We start from the raw sequence: 23,574 nt of genomic DNA on the forward strand, positions 1-23,574 counted from the left end.
TCTTAACTTAGCTTTTTAAGAGTCATGAAAATAGTCGATCATCATTTCCTGTGCGATAGGGTTAAATATTTTTTTGAAACACGTCACTCTAACAGCCGGTAAGACTGTATAAGATAGCTGTATGTGTTGTTTATTTTGTGTCAGCCCTGTCATTGTTGTTATTGCGTGATCTACTGTAAGAAATTGGCACGTTCTTAACATTTTTTTTTTTTATTCAACGTCATGATAAGAGAGCTTAGTTCATTTCAAACATTGGTAAAGGTTAACGTTAAATTGATGTATCTTTTTCAGTAGCTAAATACAAAGTCTACACAACAAAACTAACACTGAACTTTTACTTTACGTGAACATTGAGTTTTAAAATCATGTTATGATGCACTTGTCGAATTGAATAGCAAAAAACCTAATTGTAAAAGTAATTGGGTTTATCATATTAAAAATGAGCTTTGTAGTTTGAGTTTTGGTTATATTTGGAACAGCAAATACGTTTTAAATGAAAGTCATTTTATGCAAGTATATGTCCAGCGTGTTCATGATGTATTTATTCAAGAATTATGCAGTGCGTTTGATATATCGCCGAAATGTTATTTATACAAACATATTGTGGATACCTTCAATACTCAATTTTATCTTATTAAGCCAATTGATTATAAATCTAAAAAGTTGTTGAGTCAATTCTGTATGCAAGGACACAGTCTTAATATTGAATCTGGGCGCTACAATAAAATACCTAGAAGACAAAGAATTTGCACAGTTTGCGACATAATGACGTCGAGGACGAAGTACATTTTGTGCTTCTTTGTCCTGCATATTCTGAATTAAGAAAAACATATATCAAAAAGTATTATTATTCTCGCCCAAGTGTTTATAAACTGATAGAATTATTTTCCAGTAAAAGTGTTTAAACTTTGAATAGATTGGGTAAATGTTTGTTACATGCCACTGCAGAAAGAAAAAACTCTCCTCGTAAGTAATTAAATTTCATGTGTTTTGGAAATTAAGATCACAGTTTTCATAATTATATAGTGTTCTTGTGTATATTTAGAAAGTATGTTACATATATTGAATAGTACATGTTTAAATTATGACGTCATAGGCATGCATTACGTAAATGCTGAACTGTTATGCATCAGTTACAAGTTTTCAAAATCATTACGTAATGCATTATTATGTGTCGTAATTATATTGCTTGTGTTGTGTCCTCCACCATCTTGTCACTCAAGTTGCAATATATCTACATATTATATGAATATTGTGTTATCCTATATGCTATGTTGCATTTGGAATAAATAGATTGAAAATTGAATGAATTGATATAAACGTAATATCAAATAAGTATTGTTTTTTTGGAAAACATTTTCAATGGCAACCACGCCAAGATCGAGACGGAACGTCCATAGAAAAAATAACAACGGAAATCGAAAAGAAAAATAGATAAAAAAAAATAAAGCAAACAATCTCCTCAAAATAGAGACACCTGTTTGAGTCATTCAGTTGCGAGATCATTTTTCTATAAAGGTTCATTTGTTAATGAGAACACGTTGGGTACCGGACAAAGGGAAGCTGGAGGTAGATCCCGCTAATTACTGGGCTATCATCATACGCAGATCCGTGATTCATTAAGGAAGTTTGTTAGAACCAGTTTAAACGTGATTACGATGCAATATTTTTGGAAAATATCATCAAGAAATAAATCCAACATTTAATTATGGTGAGCATGTGTTATATTATCCATTGACAGCATAGCATGTAAGGGTCGTTAGCAATTTGATCTATTAGTAGCAATGCAATTAAGAAACAAATATTCCCAATGTATTGTAATCAAAACAATGTGCTTTTGGAAAATAATGGTTTTACGCGTTCAGTTCTTAAATTGTTAGTTGTTTTAAGAGACAATATCCATTTATTGGTATTAATAAGAAACAGTCACAATATTATCAATAAAAAAAAGACTGTTAGAACGTAATGGATTATAAGAAACAGTTACGATGTAACAATTTATAAGAAACAGAAACAACATAAACATTTATATGAAGTAGTTACAACATAAAATATTTAATGTAATAGTTACAACATAAAAATGCATATGAAGCATTGCAACAATATAATCTATACGAAATAGTCACAAAACAATCATTTACATAAAATAGCACATGATAGAATTCGTCTGAAATAGTTACAACATAAATATTGATATGAAAAATTGCAACATCATATTTCATACGAAATAATTGCAACATAAAAATATATGATAAAGTTACAATATAAAACGTGATATGAAACAGTGGAACATTATAATTTATATGAAATAGTTACAACGTTATAATTTATATGAAATAGTTACAACGTAATAATTTATATGAAATAGTTACAACGTTATAATTTGTATGAAATAGTTACAACGTAGTCATTTATATGAAATAGTTACAATGTAATAATTTATATGAAATAGTTACAACGTAAAAATGTGTTTGAAATAGAACTTTACAACGTAATAATTTCTATAAAATAGTTACATCGTAATAATTTGTATGAAGTAGTTACAACGTTATAATTTATATGAAATAGTTACATCGTAATAATTTGTATGAAATAGTTACAAAGTTATAATTTATATAAAATATTTCCATCGTAATGATCGATATGTTACATTGCTTCAAAAGGATTTATATAAAAAGTTAAAGCGTGAAGAATTATAAAAAAAGCAGTGATAATGAAATATATTGGAAAAGATTAGATTGTAATTTGATAGTGCTTCGATAGAAACAATTGAAATATTTTTGAAGAATGAAGGCCTTATTGAATCATTGTAATTTAATATTTAACACATTCACTTTTAAAATGGGAATAACTAAACATTTGATCGATGGAGATCACAGATGAGGACATATGACAGGTACTAATCAGACCAGGAGACAACTGAGGGATGTTGATTATTATAGGACAATGGTTTGATTCAGTATATTGATATCTCATTAAACTTTCTACCGCTGATAGTCAACGTAGTCTAGTGGTTGTGTTTATCAGGAGTTTATCATCAATGTTGTTCATATGGTCGTTTTATCTAAAGGTTATCATCAATGTACAGTATAAAGTCTTCTTTATCTAGAGTTTATCAACAATGTAACGTATACGGTTGTGTTTATCTAGAGTTTATCAACAATGTAACGTATACGGTTGTGTTTATCTAGAGTTTATCAACAATGTAACGTATACGGTTGTGTTTATCTAGAGTTTATCAACAATGTAACGTATACGGTTGTGTTTATCGAGAGTTATCAACAATGTAACGTATACGGTTGTGTTTATCCAGAGTTTATCAACAATGTAACGTATACGGTTGTGTTTATCAAGAGTTTATCATCAATGTAGTGTATGTGGTTGTGTTTATCTAGAGTTTATCATCAATGTAGTGTATACAGTTGTGTTTATCTAGAGTTTATCATCAATGTAGTGTATACAGTTGTGTTTATCATCAATGTAGTGCATGTGGTTGTGTTTATCTAGAGTTTATCATCAATGTAGTGTATACGGTTGTGTTTGTGTAGAGTTTATCATCAATGTAGTGTATACGGTTGTGTTTGTCTAGAGTTTATCATCAATGTAGTGTATACGGTTGTGTTTATCATCAATGTAGTGTATGGGTTGTGTTTATCTAGAGTTGATCATCAATGTAGTGTATGTGGTTGTGTTTATCTAGAGTTTATCATCAATGTAGTGTATACGGTTGTGTTTATCATCGATGTAGTGTATACGGTTGTGTTTATCATCAATGTAGTGTATACGGTTGTGTTTATCATCAATGTAGTGTATACGGTTGTGTTTATCATCAATGTAGTGTATACGGTTGTGTTTATCATCAATGTAGTGTATGGGTTGTGTTTATCTAAAGTTTATCATCAATGTAGTGTATGTGGTTGTGTTTATCTAGAGTTTATCATCAATGTAGTGTATACGGTTCAGTTTATCATCAATGTTGTGTATACGGTTGTGTTTATCATCAATGTAGTGTATGTGGTTGTGTTTATCTAGAGTTTATCATCAATGTAGTGTATACAGTTGTGTTTATCTAGAATTTATCATCAATGTAGTGTATACGGTTGTGTTTATCTAGAGTTTATCATCAATGTAGTGTATACAGTTGTGTTTATCTAGAATTTATCATCAATGTAGTGTATGTGGTTGTGTTTATCTAGAGTTTATCATCAATGTAGTGTATACGGTTGTGTTTATCTAGAGTTTATCATCAATGTAGTGTATACGGTTGTGTTTATCTAGAGTTTATCATCAATGTAGTGTATACAGTTGTGTTTATCATCAATGTAGTGCATGTGGTTGTGTTTATCTAGAGTTTATCATCAATGTAGTGTATACGTTTGTGTTTGTGTAGAGTTTATCATCAATGTAGTGTATACGGTTGTGTTTGTCTAGAGTTTATCATTAATGTAGTGTATACGGTTGTGTTTATCATCAATGTAGTGTATACGGTTGTGTTTATCATCAATGTAGTGTATACGGTTGTGATTATCTAGAGTTTATCATCAATGTAGTGTATGTGGTTGTGTTTATCATCAATGTAGTGTATGGGTTGTGTTTATCATCAATGTAGTGTATACGGTTGTGTTTATCATCAATGTAGTGTATGGGTTGTGTTTATCTAGAGTTTATCATCAATGTAGTGTATGTGGTTGTGTTTATCATCAATGTAGTGTATGGGTTGTGTTTATCTAGAGTTTATCATCAATGTAGTGTATGTGGTTGTGTTTATCATCAATGTAGTGTATACGGTTGTGTTTATCTAGAGTTTATCATCAATGTAGTGTATACGGTTGTGTTTATCATCAATGTAGTGTATGGGTTGTGTTTATCATCAATGTAGTGTATACGGTTGTGTTTATCATCAATGTAGTGTATGGGTTGTGTTTATCTAGAGTTTATCATCAATGTAGTGTATGTGGTTGTGTTTATCTAGAGTTTATCATCAATGTAGTGTATGTGGTTGTGTTTATCTAGAGTTTATCATCAATGTAGTGTATACGGTTGTGTTTATCTAGAGTTTATCATCAATGTAGTGTATACGGTTGTGTTTATCATCAATGTAGTGTATACGGTTGTGTTTATCATCAATGTTGTGTATACGGTTGAGTTTATCATCAATGTAGTGTATACGGTTGTGTTTATCATCAATGTTGTGTATACGGTTGAGTTTATCATCAATGTAGTGTATACGGTTGTGTTTATCATCAATGTAGTGTATGTGGTTGTGTTTATCTAAAGTTTATCATCAATGTAGTGTATACGGTTGTGTTTATCTAGAGCTTATCATCAATGTAGTGTATGTGGTTGTGTTTATCATCAATGAAGTGTATACGGTTGTGTTTATCATCAATGTAGTGTATGTGGTTGTGTTTATCTAGAGTTTATCATCAATGTAGTGTATACGGTTGTGTTTATCATCAATGAAGTGTATACGGTTGTGTTTATCATCAATGTAGTGTATGTGGTTGTGTTTATCATCAATGTAGTGTATGTGGTTATGTTTATCTAGAGTTTATCATCAATGTAGTGTATGTGGTTGTATTTGTCTAGAGTTTATCATCAATGTAGTGTATATGGTTGTGTTTATCTAGAGTTTATCATCAATGTAGTGTATACGGTTGTGTTTATTTAGAGTTTATCATCAATGTAGTGTATACGGTTGTGTTTGTGTAGAGTTTATCATCAATGTAGTGTATACGGTTGTGTTTGTCTAGAGTTTATCATCAATGTAGTGTATACGGTTGTGTTTATCATCAATGTAGTGTATACGGTTGTGTTTATCTAGAGTTTATCATCAATGAAGTGTATACGGTTGTGTTTATCATCAATGTAGTGTATACGGTTGTGTTTATCATCAATGTAGTGTATACGGTTGTGTTTATCATCAATGTAGTGTATGTGGTTGTGTTTATCTAGAGTTTATCATCAATGTAGTGTATGTGGTTGTATTTGTCTAGAGTTTATCATCAATGTAGTGTATACGGTTGTGTTTGTCTAGAGTTTATCATCGATGTAGTGTATACGGTTGTGTTTATCATCAATGTAGTGTATACGGTTGTGTTTATCATCAATGTAGTGTATGGGTTGTGTTTATCTAGAGTTTATCATCAATGTAGTGTATGTGGTTGTATTTGTCTAGAGTTTATCATCAATGTAGTGTATACGGTTGTGTTTATCATCAATGTAGTGTATGGGTTGTGTTTATCATCAATGTAGTGTATACGGTTGTGTTTATCTAGAGTTTATCATCAATGTAGTGTATGTGGTTGTGTTTATCTAGAGTTTATCATCAATGTAGTGTATGTGGTTGTGTTTATCTAGAGTTTATCATCAATGTAGTGTATACGGTTGTGTTTATCATCAATGTAGTGTATACGGTTGTGTTTATCATCGATGTAGTGTATACGGTTGTGTTTATCATCAATGTAGTGTATACGGTTGTGTTTATCATCGATGTAGTGTATACGGTTGTGTTTATCATCAATGTAGTGTATACGGTTGTGTTTATCTAGAGTTTATCATCAATGTAGTGTATACGGTTGTGTTTATCATAGATGTAGTGTATACGGTTGTGTTTATCATCAATGTAATGTATGGGTTGTGTTTATCTAGAGTTTATCATCAATGTAGTGTATGGGTTGTGTTTATCTAGAGTTTATCATCAATGTAGTGTATGTGGTTGTGTTTCTCTAGAGTTTATCATCAATGTAGTGTATACGGTTGTGTTTATCATCAATGTAGTGTATACGGTTGTGTTTATCATCAATGTAGTGTATGGGTTGTGTTTATCTAGAGTTTATCATCAATGTAGTGTATACGGTTGTGTTTATCATCAATGTAGTGTATGTGGTTGTGTTTATCTAGAGTTTATCATCAATGTAGTGTATACGGTTGTGTTTATCATCAATGTAGTGTATACGGTTGTGTTTATCATCGATGTAGTGTATGTGGTTGTGTTTATCTAAAGTTTATCATCAATGTAGTGTATACGGTTGTGTTTGTGTAGAGTTTATCATCAATGTAGTGTGTACGGTTGTGTTTATCATCGATGTAGTGTATACGGTTGTGTTTATCATCAATGTAGTGTATACGGTTGTGTTTATCATCGATGTAGTGTATGTGGTTGTGTTTATCTAGAGTTTATCATCAATGTAGTGTATACGGTTGTGTTTATCATCAATGTAGTGTATACGGTTGTGTTTATCATCAATGTAGTGTATACGGTTGTGTTTATCATCAATGTTGTGTATACGGTTGTGTTTATCATCAATGTAGTGTATGTGGTTGTGTTTATCATCAATGTAGTGTATACGGTTGTGTTTATCATCAATGTAGTGTATACGGTTGTGTTTATCATCAATGTTGTGTATACGGTTGTGTTTATCATCAATGTAGTGTATACGGTTGTGTTTGTCATCAATGTAGTGTATACGGTTGTGTTTATCATCAATGTAGTGTATACGGTTGTGTTTATCATCAATGTAGTGTATACGGTTGTGTTTATCATCAATGTTGTGTATACGGTTGTGTTTATCATCAATGTAGTGTATACGGTTGTGTTTATCATCAATGTTGTGTATACGGTTGTGTTTATCATCAATGTAGTGTATGTGGTTGTGTTTATCATCAATGTAGTGTATACGGTTGTGTTTATCATCAATGTTGTGTATACGGTTGTGTTTATCATCAATGTTGTGTATACGGTTGTGTTTATCATCAATGTAGTGTATACGGTTGTGTTTATTTAGAGTTTATCATCAATGTAGTGTATACGGTTGTGTTTGTGTAGAGTTTATCATCAATGTAGTGTATACGGTTGTGTTTGTCTAGAGTTTATCATCAATGTAGTGTATACGGTTGTGTTTATCATCAATGTAGTGTATACGGTTGTGTTTATCTAGAGTTTATCATCAATGAAGTGTATACGGTTGTGTTTATCATCAATGTAGTGTATACGGTTGTGTTTATCATCAATGTAGTGTATACGGTTGTGTTTATCATCAATGTAGTGTATGTGGTTGTGTTTATCTAGAGTTTATCATCAATGTAGTGTATGTGGTTGTATTTGTCTAGAGTTTATCATCAATGTAGTGTATACGGTTGTGTTTGTCTAGAGTTTATCATCGATGTAGTGTATACGGTTGTGTTTATCATCAATGTAGTGTATACGGTTGTGTTTATCATCAATGTAGTGTATGGGTTGTGTTTATCTAGAGTTTATCATCAATGTAGTGTATGTGGTTGTATTTGTCTAGAGTTTATCATCAATGTAGTGTATACGGTTGTGTTTATCATCAATGTAGTGTATGGGTTGTGTTTATCATCAATGTAGTGTATACGGTTGTGTTTATCTAGAGTTTATCATCAATGTAGTGTATGTGGTTGTGTTTATCTAGAGCTTATCATCAATGTAGTGTATGTGGTTGTGTTTATCTAGAGTTTATCATCAATGTAGTGTATACGGTTGTGTTTATCATCAATGTAGTGTATACGGTTGTGTTTATCATCGATGTAGTGTATACGGTTGTGTTTATCATCAATGTAGTGTATACGGTTGTGTTTATCATCGATGTAGTGTATACGGTTGTGTTTATCATCAATGTAGTGTATACGGTTGTGTTTATCTAGAGTTTATCATCAATGTAGTGTATACGGTTGTGTTTATCATAGATGTAGTGTATACGGTTGTGTTTATCATCAATGTAATGTATGGGTTGTGTTTATCTAGAGTTTATCATCAATGTAGTGTATGGGTTGTGTTTATCTAGAGTTTATCATCAATGTAGTGTATGTGGTTGTGTTTATCTAGAGTTTATCATCAATGTAGTGTATACGGTTGTGTTTATCATCAATGTAGTGTATACGGTTGTGTTTATCATCAATGTAGTGTATGGGTTGTGTTTATCTAGAGTTTATCATCAATGTAGTGTATACGGTTGTGTTTATCATCAATGTAGTGTATGTGGTTGTGTTTATCTAGAGTTCATCATCAATGTAGTGTATACGGTTGTGTTTATCATCAATGTAGTGTATACGGTTGTGTTTATCATCAATGTAGTGTATGTGGTTGTGTTTATCTAAAGTTTATCATCAATGTAGTGTATACGGTTGTGTTTGTGTAGAGTTTATCATCAATGTAGTGTGTACGGTTGTGTTTATCATCGATGTAGTGTATACGGTTGTGTTTATCATCAATGTAGTGTATACGGTTGTGTTTATCATCGATGTAGTGTATGTGGTTGTGTTTATCTAGAGTTTATCATCAATGTAGTGTATACGGTTGTGTTTATCATCAATGTAGTGTATACGGTTGTGTTTATCATCAATGTAGTGTATACGGTTGTGTTTATCATCAATGTTGTGTATACGGTTGTGTTTATCATCAATGTAGTGGATGTGGTTGTGTTTATCATCAATGTAGTGTATACGGTTGTGTTTATCATCAATGTAGTGTATACGGTTGTGTTTATCATCAATGTTGTGTATACGGTTGTGTTTATCATCAATGTAGTGTATACGGTTGTGTTTATCATCAATGTAGTGTATACGGTTGTGTTTATCATCAATGTAGTGTATACGGTTGTGTTTATCATCAATGTTGTGTATACGGTTGTGTTTATCATCAATGTAGTGTATACGGTTGTGTTTATCATCAATGTTGTGTATACGGTTGTGTTTATCATCAATGTAGTGTATGTGGTTGTGTTTATCATCAATGTAGTGTATACGGTTGTGTTTATCATCAATGTTGTGTATACGGTTGTGTTTATCATCAATGTAGTGTATACGGTTGTGTTTATCATCGATGTAGTGTATACGGTTGTGTTTATCATCAATGTAGTGTATACGGTTGTGTTTATCATCAATGTTGTGTACATGGTTGTGTTTATCATCAATGTAGTGTAGATTGTTGTATTTATCTAAAGTTTAACACCAATGTAATGTACATGGTCTCGCAGCGGATTCTTACAAAAGTTTGCAAATATTTTTTTCATACTCCCTATGAAACTAAAAACTGATTGACATTAACGCTTTAAATTATTTTTTGAAATTGATTTTCAAATTAAAACAGGTTTATGTACAATTTAACTGATAATATAAGGGATTCTTTTTCACAAATCAACATGCAACGTCAATGGCCGTATTGTGACGTCACATTGTTCGCGTCATTTACGGATTTTGTTCGTGGAGGTATGAAAAAAAAATCCCAACCAATCACAAAATCTCATTCTGCGTACAATCAATGAAATATCAACTATTGAAAGGTTACTGTCATATTTTTCTAGATGTTATCGTCAATGTGGTGTATATGGTCGTGTTAATCTAGCGATTAATTTCTGATTAATAAGCATATACCAATACACTAAAATAAGTTTCATTTTTTAAGCATTGGCGTTATCTTTTTAGGTTCATTGGTGTATGAACAAAATTTTGTTTGCAATCTTTATGAGTCCGCGTAGCGGATTCTTACAAAAGTTTGCAAAATAAAAAAAAATCATTTAAGCATTGATGTCATTTTTTTCTAGTTTCATCGGGGTATGAAAATTTGTTTTAAAAATAATTGACATCAACGCTTATAATTAATTTTTGAAAATGATTTTCTAATTATAACCCTATGAAACTGAAAAATAATTGACATCAACGCTTATAATTAATTTTCAAACAATTAAAACATGTTTTATGTAAAATTAAACTGATCTTATAAGGGATTATTTTTCACAAATCAATGCCCAATGGCCGTATTGTGTCGGCATATTTGTCGCGCCATTTTGGGATTTTTTTTTTTCATAGAGGTACGAAAAAAAATCTCAACCAATCAGAAAATCTGCATTCTGCTTACAAACAAAAGACAATTAATTATAGTCTCGTATGTGCATCTATAAACTATGTGTCACTTTGCTACATATAATAGCGTATATATACTTGTTGTCTGGTCCGTTATGGCTACAAGGGACCTTTCACAAACGACATGTCTGTGATGTTGTCATTGTCTAAGCCTTTATTCTCTGTGTAGTTTGCGTGACTGATTACGTCTACCATTCCTTTCTTTCCTGAATTCTTTCAATGGTCCAGATATGTCTACTGTTTGTTACCGATGCCCAGTCAAATGACTTCGTACGGGACGAACAGTAGAAATGATTATTGTTGTTAGTCAACTAATGAAGCGTCTACTATAGGTCGATCTATTTATAGAGATGATTGTCTCTTGCTGCGAGTTTACCGACTTTATGATTTCAGAATAGATATATAGGATGGGTTGACGTTGAATAGAGCGTAGAGTGAAATTGTGAGAGAAATATGTTTTAATTTAAGAAAATTTACTGAGATAGACTTTTTAAATAGAGCTGTTTAGTTTAAACATATTTTATTGACATAAAATAACAAAGGGATAAGTCAGCAAGTTTTACCAACTTATAAACGACTTCTCCCATAATAATAACACAATGATAAACAATAACATAGTCACATGATGGCATATACAAATTTTCAAAAATATGATAAAGAAACGAAAATATAATAATTGACTTATCAGAAATAGTATCTTTATAGGAGAGAGAGGGGGGGGGGGGGGGCAGGAGGGAGGAGGTGGTAGGTACATATAAAGTTAAATGACTGCAGGATCTGAAACTGGAACGTAGATTGTACGCTTGTGCCTTCACCCGGATTTGACAAAAATTTGTATGACGGCATGTCGTTTACCTAAGAACTTGAGTTTTTATAACTGAACACTTCAATTTGCTTCGATTTACGATTGGATGAAGCAATCTTGAAATCAATTATGTTTATTTTAATTTTCAAAAGTAAACACCTTTCAATGATTTATATCACAATGCTAAAACCAGTCAATGAAATCTGTTTATTTTTACTTTTCAATCCTAATCAATGGAATCCTTCATATAACACGTACATGTATGACGATAAAACCAGTAAATGTCATTTACTATCTACATGGCATCTACATAATATTTCAACTATAGTATTATGTAATTATAGATATACATATATAATTTACAGGAAGAGGCGTTAGTGAGATAGTGAGTGGTGATAGTAATGGTGTTGTTATTGTGAACGGTATGCACACTTGAAGATTATTAAAACAAAATCAATATAATATATAGCATCACATTTGGATAAGAAATAAAAGGCGATTTTAATGCTAAACAAATATTGAATTATCATGGACGGTGGCATTGAGGCGTAAATAATTAATGCAATTGAATTGACAACGTTATATTTACATTTGGATGGCAAAGCCATGATATAGACAAACTAAACAAATTTGCAGTCTATGAGAGTATAACTGACACCCAAAGCGTGACACCATTCTATGCATAACTGACACCCAAATCGTGCATTCGGGTGTTATTCATACGCGACCGGATCCCCCGGAACTACTTGCAACCAATGTAAACAAATGGCATCTTATCATTGCTCATCATGCTATCGGATAGAGTACGAGACCAGAAAACAAATCTTAAAACGTAAAACGAAAATAAAGGTAAGAATGGTTAACAATCACGAAAATGGAAATAAAACAAGATTTAATAAACACATATGTTGACAGATATTTGTTCCGGGGCCAGAGTGGAAAATCATTACACACCACATTGTTTGCGCGCCACCGCCATCCAGTGTTTGAATGACAAAAAATTTGAAACCCGACACATCATGTTTATGTCAAATCATAAGAACGAGGCTTCTCTCCGGTCGTACAATATAACAGTTTCTTCTTCACAAAAGAAAGCATCAAGTGGTGCATTACCGTGTCTAACGCATCCTAAACTTGAAACAGCCATGGTACCCGTCACAAGCAAAGTTGTCGCCGAAGCTCGTCTAACTCCCTCGGCCACTGTCACTTCTCTCATTGGTCGTATCCCTGACACCGGTGCTGTTGTAGCTACTATAAACTGTAATCAGGTTTCCATGCAATCAAAGAACATGTTTACATCTGGTTTTTTGGCGAATTCCACTTTCTCCCACTGCACATTCAACTTTCATAGCTAAACTCTGTCAATGCTGTCAGCCGTTGCGTGCGCGTGGTGACGGGTGAAATTTCCATCCGCATAATTGTTCCGGATGGTAAATTTTTAAAAAAAATCCGAAATCGTTAACAAACTGAATAATTCATCCGTATATTCTGAAATACTGACTACTAATATTATTGATATTGTTATTAAAATATCTGATGATGTTTTCAGTATTTTTTTAATGATTTCCACGCACTATTTTTTTTTTATTTTTTTTGCCAATCAGCACATGAATCACAATAGGCTGTTCTATTTGTTGACCTCTGACAGTGGAAACGTCGGTAAAAGTCAGATTTCAAATTATAATGAAAATTAAAGTTGAAATCGAAAAGAAACTAATATAGAAAACGTAAATATAAACATTAAACTGTCTTTTTATGGATTATATGGTCTATATAGATGCCAGAGCTTTGCAGACAATCATTCATTATGAAGATTGTCTGCAAAGCTCTGGCATCTATATAGACCATATAATCCATAAAAAGACAGTTTAATGCTTAAATATTAGCCAATTAAATCCCATTTTACAACGTTATTTCATCCCTATTTTACAATATAAATACCAATCATTGAGATTGCTCGTTTCTTCCTAATGAAATTAAAGTGCATCTGAAGACGTTTGAATTCAGAATCTCCCATTGATACCATAATATGGTATTCAGGACTTTCTAATTTTAAAGATAACTTCGAATTTGATGTGGGACCTTTCTAAAGATGCACAACGTATTTTGTTCTGATTTCCTAGTTGTACGGAAAGGTTTCATTCTCTACAATCACAAAACTACTAGGTGAATTGATATTTGGCACAGATTAATCGAATTGATCGATAAACAACAACATAACATGTTTACTTCCAGACAGTCGTTAGATTAGAAGAAAGAACGTGAGTACCTTGCTAACACTGAATATTACTTAACTTGTAAGAGGAGGACACATCATTATTCTTAATGGGGATTACGTTTTACGTCTTTACCATGAAACCGATATAAAAAAGTGATCATCCTAGAATACAACCATACAACTTAACGTTTAAATAACTCAAAATCCAATGAAATTTAGGGTCAAAATAACTCAAAATCCAATACAGCTTAAGGTCAAAATATCTCAAAATCAAATACAACTTAACGTTAAAATAACTCGGAATATGATTAAACTACTCAAAATCTAATTCAGCTTAAGGTCAAAATAACTCAAAATCTAATGAAACTTAGTGTCAAAATAACTCAAAATTAAATACAACTTAAGGTTAAAATAGGGTCGAAATAACTCAAAATCCAATACAACTTAAGGTCAAAATAGCTCAAAATTTAATACAACTTAAGGTTAAAATAACTCAAATTCTAATACAACTTAAGGTCAGAATAGCTCAAAATCTAATACAACTTAAGGTCAAAATAACTCGAAATCCAATACAACTTAAGGTCAAAATAACTCGAAATCCAATACAACTTAAGGTCAAAATAACTCGAAATCCAATACAACTCCATGCGCCTTCACCAGAGCAATGCGTTATATAAAGTATAAGTGTTATTAGAACGGCGCCGATTATCTGACTTCGGAATATTTTACCTACAAACGGCTAACATGAGCCTACGAATAATGAACAATCTATTCTATTGACACCCATCTACAACCAGAGCAGACGTCCGTGCATTTAGGAGGCTATCTGACCGACATCCCCAATCACACAACGGGCTGAAAAAGGATTGGTCCCGCTCATTACCTTATTTGGTCATAATGGAAATACAATAATAGCTTTCTGTTGTGAATAAGCTTGAACTTAGGGATGTGAATAGCACATAATTGTTTAACCGAGTGCTTATCAATCATACAGTTCGTACTGTAAAACGTATCTATGTTTTGGAGTGATTTACCGAGATAGCTTTTAGAAATAACAATTTATTTGACAAATATTTTTCCTTGTTAATATTCTATTATTTTCAGAGGTAAATATGCATTAATATTAATATGCACAGAAATATGCATTAACATTAATATGCACAGAAATGTAAATCAACTCAAAAAAATATGTATTCAAATAAAAACAGATATTATTATTTTCAAAACGTGTTTGTTTTGCATTACATGTAAAACCGACATACAACTTTACATCAAACTCAAATCGATTAATCGAGAGTAAATTATAACAGAAATTAGACTTGCACGGAGACGTTAGGGTTGGATGTTATAACCTTTCTAGACGTGTATCCCCACATATTGTTATACTCATTACGGTCGAGACTTACACTAGGCATTGTCGTTTGAGAATAAAGCTATGTTGACACTTTAAAACAAAGAACAAACTGAGAAATCAGTTTTTTAAAGATGCATAGCGTATTTTGTTCCGATTTCCTAGTTGTACGGAAAGGTTTCATTCTCTACAATCACAAAACTACTAGGTGAATTGATATTGGGCACAGATTAATCGAATTGATCGATAAACAACAACATAACAGGTTTACTTCCAGACAGTCGTTAGATTAGAAGAAAGAACGTGAGTACCTTGCTAACACTGTATATTACTTACCTTGTAAGAGGAGGACACATCATTATTCTTAAGGGGGATTACGTTTTACGTCTTTACCATGAAACCGATATAAAAAAGTGATCATCCTAGAATACAACCATACAACTTAACGTTAAAATAACTCAAAATCCAATGAAATTTAGGGTCAAAATAACTCAAAATCCAATACAGATTAAGGTCAAAATAACTCAAAATCTAATGAAACTTACGGTCAAAATAACTCAAAATCCAATACAGCTTAAGGTTAAAATAACTCTAATTCTAATACAACTTAAGGTCAAAATAACTCAAAATTTAATACAACTTAAGGTTAAAATAACTCAAAATCTAATACAACTTAAGGTCAGAATAGCTCAAAATCTAATACAACTTAAGGTCGAAATAACTCGAAATCCAATACAACTCCATGCGCCTTCACCAGAGCAATGCGTTATATAAAGTATAAGTGTTATGAGAACGGCGCCGATTATCTGACTGCGGAATATTTTACCTACAAACGGCTAACATGAGCCTACGAATAATGAACAATCTATTCTATTGACACCCATCTACAACCAGAGCAGACGTCCGTGCATTTAGGAGGCTATCTGACCGACATCCCCAATCGCACAACGGGCTGAAAAAGGATTGGTCCCGCTCATTACCTTATTTGGTCATAATGGAAATACAATAATAGCTTTCTGTTGTGAATTAGCTTGAACTTAGGGATGTGAATAGCACATAATTGTTTAACCGAGTGCTTATCAATCATACAGTTCGTACTGTAAAATGTATCTATGTATTGGAGTGATTTACCGAGATAGCTTTTGGAAATAACAATTTATTTGACAAATATTTGTTTTCCTAGTTACAGTTGTAATATTCTATTATTTCCGGAAGTAAGTATGCATTATTTAGCAAGGAAATGTAAATCAACTCAACAAATATGTATTAAAATAAAAACAAAATGTATTAGTTTTGCATTACATGAAATTAGAAATTAGACTTGCACGGAGACGTCTTAAAGTACAAAGGGAACCAGTTCGGGTGTTCCGGAAGCGTAAGCGTCTCTGCTTTATCGACGACACCTGTCGTCCAAATCTAGGTCACGACGACACCATACAAATCTAGGTCTAATCCAGTTTAGTCAAGCGAGAATCAGGGTGGTGACAGCTGAACCACTAGGCATATCAACACGCATCAAACATGTCAGACTTTGTCATACACAAGGTAATAACATGTTTCCAAATGAGATGTCGACCACAAAACATCCTTGTACTCTTCATCAACCAGCATCTCTCGAAAGTTATTTATGAATATCAATACTATCTTCTTAACATTGCCCGATTTTATAATTGCTTTTCCTGAACTAAAAGCAATGCATATTTTGTTGTTGTCCTAAACTGAAAACAAGTTATACACCACGTTAATTGAATGTATTTATTCTAAGAAATATCTACACATATATAAGGGTACCGTATTGAAATACGTATTGCTAAAGTATAAAAAGCAACGGTTAGGAAAATTCTAAAGAGGACGGGTCACGACCATGTTCCCGATGTTACACCATTCGGTTTATGTGAACCTCAATATAACGGTCACCTGGATATAAAGATCATTTTGCGTAAAGCACGAAAAGATTACTGTTAAAGGTTGACGCCTCTCAGTGGTTTTTGGTCGGATAGACCATAGCTGTCGTGCAGACATGGTCACCTGGTTTCAGTGTTTCCGTTGGAGGGGTCACTACTCGTTGTCAAAAACTTCCGATCTAAGGGTTAGTCCATGAAAAATGACATTCGAAATTGTGATACTTGCTTGTCACACGAATCATTAAAGTTTAAGTAAATTAGCAATTGTTTGTTTGTTGTACTTACAATGAAACAAACACGAATACATACCAGCAAAAATCGTAATCAAGGCTCTATCGTTAATACATAGTAAAGGTGGAACTCTTGTATATACATACAAATAGTATTAACTTGCAAGAACAATATTTTATAGGGGAAATCTATGAAATCTTCCCATCAACAAAGACGCCCGCTTCAACTTTATCGCTTCAGCTAATGCAATATCCGGTGGCGATGCATTGGAGAATGATACACAGTGGATAATATTGGTCATAAATGATCTGTGGTAAGTTAAAATTAGATAATTTAGTTTAATATGGTATATTGGTATTAAGAGTTAGTAATCATGTCATGGGTCTGAAGCGAGATTCGCATGTGCTTAACTGTTACATTGTATACACGTGTCACAGTATACGTATACTAGGCTAGCTAGTGTAACAGTGTGGGTTTGTTAGGGTGCGTGAATCTGCCTTATCACCTCGAAAAACATTAATTGCAATTAGGAACACTGTCCCCGAATAACATTCCAGGCTAACTGCTACTGGTGTCAAGATACGTTAACTCGTGTACGATGTAACTAAATTGAATCAAGGCTACAACTGCACAGTGTATACGTATGAAACTTTTCATACAGCGACATTAATAATATATATAATTATTGATAAAATATTTGTCAATTTATGAAATCGGTGAATCGCTAATATTGTTTTTATTTAATTATGTATTATTGATCAGTTAATAAGTAGAGTATAATGTAATAATACAACTACATAAACATCTATTTTGGTGAAGTGTGCTAGGTACATTTATTTGAACCACAGGAAAAGCATGTCGTCCAATTCAAATAACAGCAACAATTTATGAAATTGACATGTGCTTATAAAGATTAATTGATTGTCAATTTAATGCAAAAAGGCAATTGTGAAGCAAAGCATATTTGGAACTGGTTGAATATTATATACATCTATATAAATTGTCAAGGCTGTATTGGATCTTTGAGCTTTTAAGGATAATTAGTATATGCATGAATAATAATCCGTTTTGATGCATCTCTCTTTTAATCAATATATCAATAAATAATGTTGTTGAATTTAATGTCTTCATTATCTATATAACTTTACACAACTTTAACATTAAATAGAGCAGCTATTGCTCATTCATTCCTTAAAAGTCTGTCATTTCGAATTTGAATTGTGAATTTCTGTTAACATAATTCTGAGTGTTGTTTGGAAGTTTTATGAAGTTATAGTAACAGCTGTGGTCATTTACGGTAAGTCTATCCGACCAACAGGCCTTTCAGGCCTTTGATATATTGTTAGTTTGATACGACAACGCTAACACCAATCAATTAGGTTTTTTCTTATACAATGTATGGAATGGTTGACGCCTTTCAATGATTTTTTTTTCTAAATTAATCTCTGTTATCAACTATAATTTCTGCATTTAAACATCTTGTTTCTGGATCGTATTTCATTGTATGTTAGCACATGTCAACGAAAAGCTCTGCAAGATAATTTAAAGGCAAAAAATACAACTGCTTCATGCCTTATTGACACACAAGTGCAACGGCGACATAACTCAAGAACAAACGAATAAGTAAGCGGCCACAAACGAATAAGTAACTGCCTAACTCAAAGAAAAACGAGCAAGTTAGCAGCCTAACTCAACTACAACCCAATAAGATAGAGACCAAACTCACAGACAAACGAATAATTTGGCGGCCCAATTCAAATACAAACGAATCAGTTTGCGGCCTAACCCAAAGACAAACGAATAAGTTAGCGGCCTTACTCAAGAAGTTTAGCTCAAGAACAAACGATTAATTTAGAAGTTTGACTCAAGAACAAAGAATAAGCTGGAGGCCTAACTCAAAAACATATGGAAAGAGCAGCGCGACACTTGACCGATCAAACAATACCGCTTCTTGACACTGCTGCATCAGCTGCTGTCTCACCTGAAATATAATGTTTTCCTGAGGTTTGCAGCGATTTTCATGAGAAATTAACATATGAAATGGTTACTTCTATATACGAGAATAAACAGTAAAGATTAGAAAAAAAATATTGACCTAAAGCTTTCCTAATTGGGCGAAACTCAACTAAAGGCCAAACGTGTGGGTCAAGGTAGGCATCAAGAAGAAACCAAACTATCAGAAAAAAACTTACAATGAATTGAGGTAGCAGGTACAAATATTATGCCCTTTCTACACGGACATCGTTACACACAGGACAAACATAACCCATGTTGTCTTAAGTCAATGGCAAATAAGTAGCTCTTCAAAACTCGAGGTCAAATAAATACTATAGCGTTATAAGTCAGGGAAAAACAATGAAGCGTCATAACTCCAGGAAAAAAACAATGAAGCTTCATCAGAAAGGGGAAAACAATGACGTGTCAAAACTCCAAAACAAAACAATGAAAGACATTAATCCAGGACAAACTTATAAAGCGTCACATCTCAAAGACAAAACAATGAGGCGTCACATCTCACAGACAAAACAATGAGGCGTTATTTATCATTGAGAAGCATGTCGAATTATCTTATTCAATGTGCAAAAATATATGATCTGTGTCCTCAATTTACTTGACCAAGTGTTGGTCGAGAACTTGAACTTAGGCACACGTCATATCATCGGTGGGCGTGTTTTGTTCGTTTTTTAATAGACATCATTGATGTACACGTTACACCCACGCTAAGTGACGTTCCTTGGAAACATCTCGTTAGAGAAATATATTGCCTCCGCCAATAACATAAACATGCAATTATATAGAGATGGATCCGATTTGAAAAACAGATATGTGTAATTAAAACCTGTTTCATATCTCTGCTATTATCAGGTTTGATGTAAAATAGTTTGTATCGTGTTATCATTTCCGCCTCCGGCTGAATTATAATTCTAAAATCAATGTCGTATTACCAGACACGTGGACAAATGATCGTTATGGTTTTTGTAGAAGGCTAGTATGTAGCTATCCGCGGACATAGATATTAAATCTAGTAAGATAGTGTATGTAATGAATAAAGATAACAAGCGAATTTAACTTGGTTACGCTTAAATATATTTTGTCATGAACCGAAGGATATCAAGGTTTGTAATAATACACATGATTCAATGTCAAAAATGCATATACTGCTCCAAATTAAGTTTGTTTTGTACGAAATATCACTTACATAATAGGTACAGTTCTTCCTGTTTGTGAAAACGCACAGCTTTTATATTTTGATCTGAACGCGCCTTTTTAGAGATAAACAATTGTTGACACTTTGGTCTAATTGCGCTTTTTGATAGCAAATATTTTTTATACTTAAGTCTTAACGCGCCTTTAATAGCAAACATTGTTGACTTTGGTCTAACGCGACTTTAATAGCAATCATTGTTGACTTTGGTCTAAACACATTTAATAGAAAAAATATTTTGGTCTTGTGATCTTCACATGTTTACTCAACCTTATCCCCCTTGGTAAATATCGAAATTAAGGGAAATGAAACCGATCGTCTATATTAATGACAAATCAACCGATTAGGAAAGGGTGACCACTCATTAACAGGAGTGATGAATGCATTTCGTTAACTACATTTGAGATCCGATCATATCCCATGAGGTCCAGCCACTAACGTCATTATCAATAGATCCTGTTTCTATACGATAGATTGACCTTCAGCACTCTGTTCGTCACCTCAGAAATTACCCGATCTGGTGCATTCTATCCCAAATTGTAATTACAATATCAATGTAACAAATCAACCCTCTGCTTCCTTATTATACGAGAGATGTTATTGTTATTTTTCATTAGGGCATGGAAGCTTTGAGTTTCTTGACATGAATAATGACCGGAAACCCAATATGTTATGATTTCGTTAACATTGAAAACTTTAGAAACACTCCTTATACTTACAGTATGATACATTAATACATAATCGTAAATCTTCACGATAGCAAAAACGTATTTTTTTCTTCTTGTTTATACAGGAGTGGTGTCAGGGAAAGAATAGTTTTATTTCCGCGCAAAAAAATTAATGCAATGTTACCAGATTTCATGAACCTGAAGTAATGTAGTGCCTATAAGCCCTGCGGTCTACGTAATCTGTCGCCAGTAACACTAATATTTAGTAATACATTGAGTATTACCCATGTGGTCTACGTAACCATCCCTTTCGCCAGTAAAACAGCATTATGTTAACGAGTCCTTTTGTGGTTAGTAAATTATAAATAAAAACTTGGTGTTGTATTGTCATGAATTGCGGGGAAGGGGGGTATTTCCAGTCTAGAAGACTGAGGTGTCGGGGTTTTCGACAGGTTCAGACGACATGATACTTTTCGGGTGATAGTACACAACGACTGGTACTTCATTATTTTAACTGATCTTGCCGCGCTTAGATCAAGACTGCGACCGCTGTTGTTGTTTTAGTAATCTATTTACTTTCATCACTAATTAAAATAATCAGAGCTAATTATCAGTTGTTATGGAAACAAGAATAAAAGTTCGCTTGATGTTTTCAAGCATACTACATTTAAAAGAAATGTTGTTGAATCATCACTTACGACAAAACAGTCTCTGACAACGACGGAACTTGACCTTTGTAAACAATGGACTTATGAGAGTGTCAACAACCTGTACAAATCCCCTTCAATTGTAATCGGAAAACCGTAAGCTCGTCATTATACGTGATTACGTATTTCGTTTACGTCACAACAACTTGTCTTCACCAATAACTGACCTACTTCAGAAGTTATTTCAATGATTTTTAAAATTTCATCAGAATATTTTATTGAACAATTAATTAAAAGATGCTTAAACACAACTCAACAAGTCAAGTATAGTTTTGTCTTTACACAGGTAAAAATGCTTCTTTTGTATTTCATAGTAAACAACATCACAGACCTCTAATCTACAACACACATGTACAGATGACGTCCGCATCAGTTGAGGATTGGCAGCGTAAGGACTCTACGCATTTAACGCTCGTGTTTAGCGTATGTAAAATATAATTATCACTTTTGTACATAAGCCTAGAAGTACAGTAAATACATGCTAGCCTATCATCTACCAGCGCACATCTCGTAAGATTCATTTCAAAGAGCACTCCCGATTTATGACTATTGATCTGAACTATTGAATATACAGTGGTTGATATCAGAGAGAGAGAGAGCGTTCACTTAACAGTACTGACAATCATACGAGACAGTAACAGGTAGCGTTTATGACGAAAATGCCATCTAATGTAAACAAACCAAAAACAGGATATAATAGTTTCCTGCTTAGCTCGTTTGACAGTCCCCAGCCCCATTCCCACCCCTACCTTGTCGGAAGTATCACTGAAATCGAAACATTTGTAACATGACTATGTTGTATCATGTATTTACCCCATTATGAATATGCTATAAAATTAAAATTTAAAGTTCCCATTCACCTTCTGAATTTCTTAGATAAAAACGATATTTCATTCATATGACACATATCTTAATAAGTAACAAGTATATAAGAATCAATGGAGTAATATCGACAATACGGACACGTAAATTATCAAATTTTCAAGGTAATCCGCTTCTTTATCAAGACACATATACTTTACAAAATACGAAACTATAAGTGATATGTTTTAATACGTGTATAAGATATACAATTTACAAGCAATTAGGAGGTGTATTTTTATAACATATATTGGATACTTAATATAGTAAAGTAGATATTTAATTCAATCTTTAACAACTTTTATACACGAGATACATAAGTTGATGTGATTTTGGATCGCCATTGTTCTTTGTTTACCATGGAAACAAACACGCTAAGACAGCGTAGTAGAAATAAGTACGTAAGGCGATATATCATAACAGATTCCTACCGACAATAACAACGCCTTATAGTAGTAATAACAATGATTTTATCGTCTTTATTGCGTCCACAAAATTACACGGATTTCTGTAAATCAGAAATAATATCAAATAACGCAATCCACAATGACGCTGTGTTATCAGCATTAACAAAATCTTCAGTCTAAAATATTCTAGTTAAATTACGTTATACGTACACTTTCGTACCCCTTTATTAAAACCAGTGTACATATAAAATCCAACGCTTGTTATATCTTACAATAGTCACAAACACATACTTACCAGTCAGAAAAAAAAACGTTTTAAAAGACTACCTTTAA

This window comes from Pecten maximus, chromosome 7 (genome assembly GCF_902652985.1).
Source record: "Pecten maximus chromosome 7, xPecMax1.1, whole genome shotgun sequence".
Taxonomy (NCBI): Eukaryota; Metazoa; Mollusca; class Bivalvia; order Pectinida; family Pectinidae; genus Pecten; species Pecten maximus.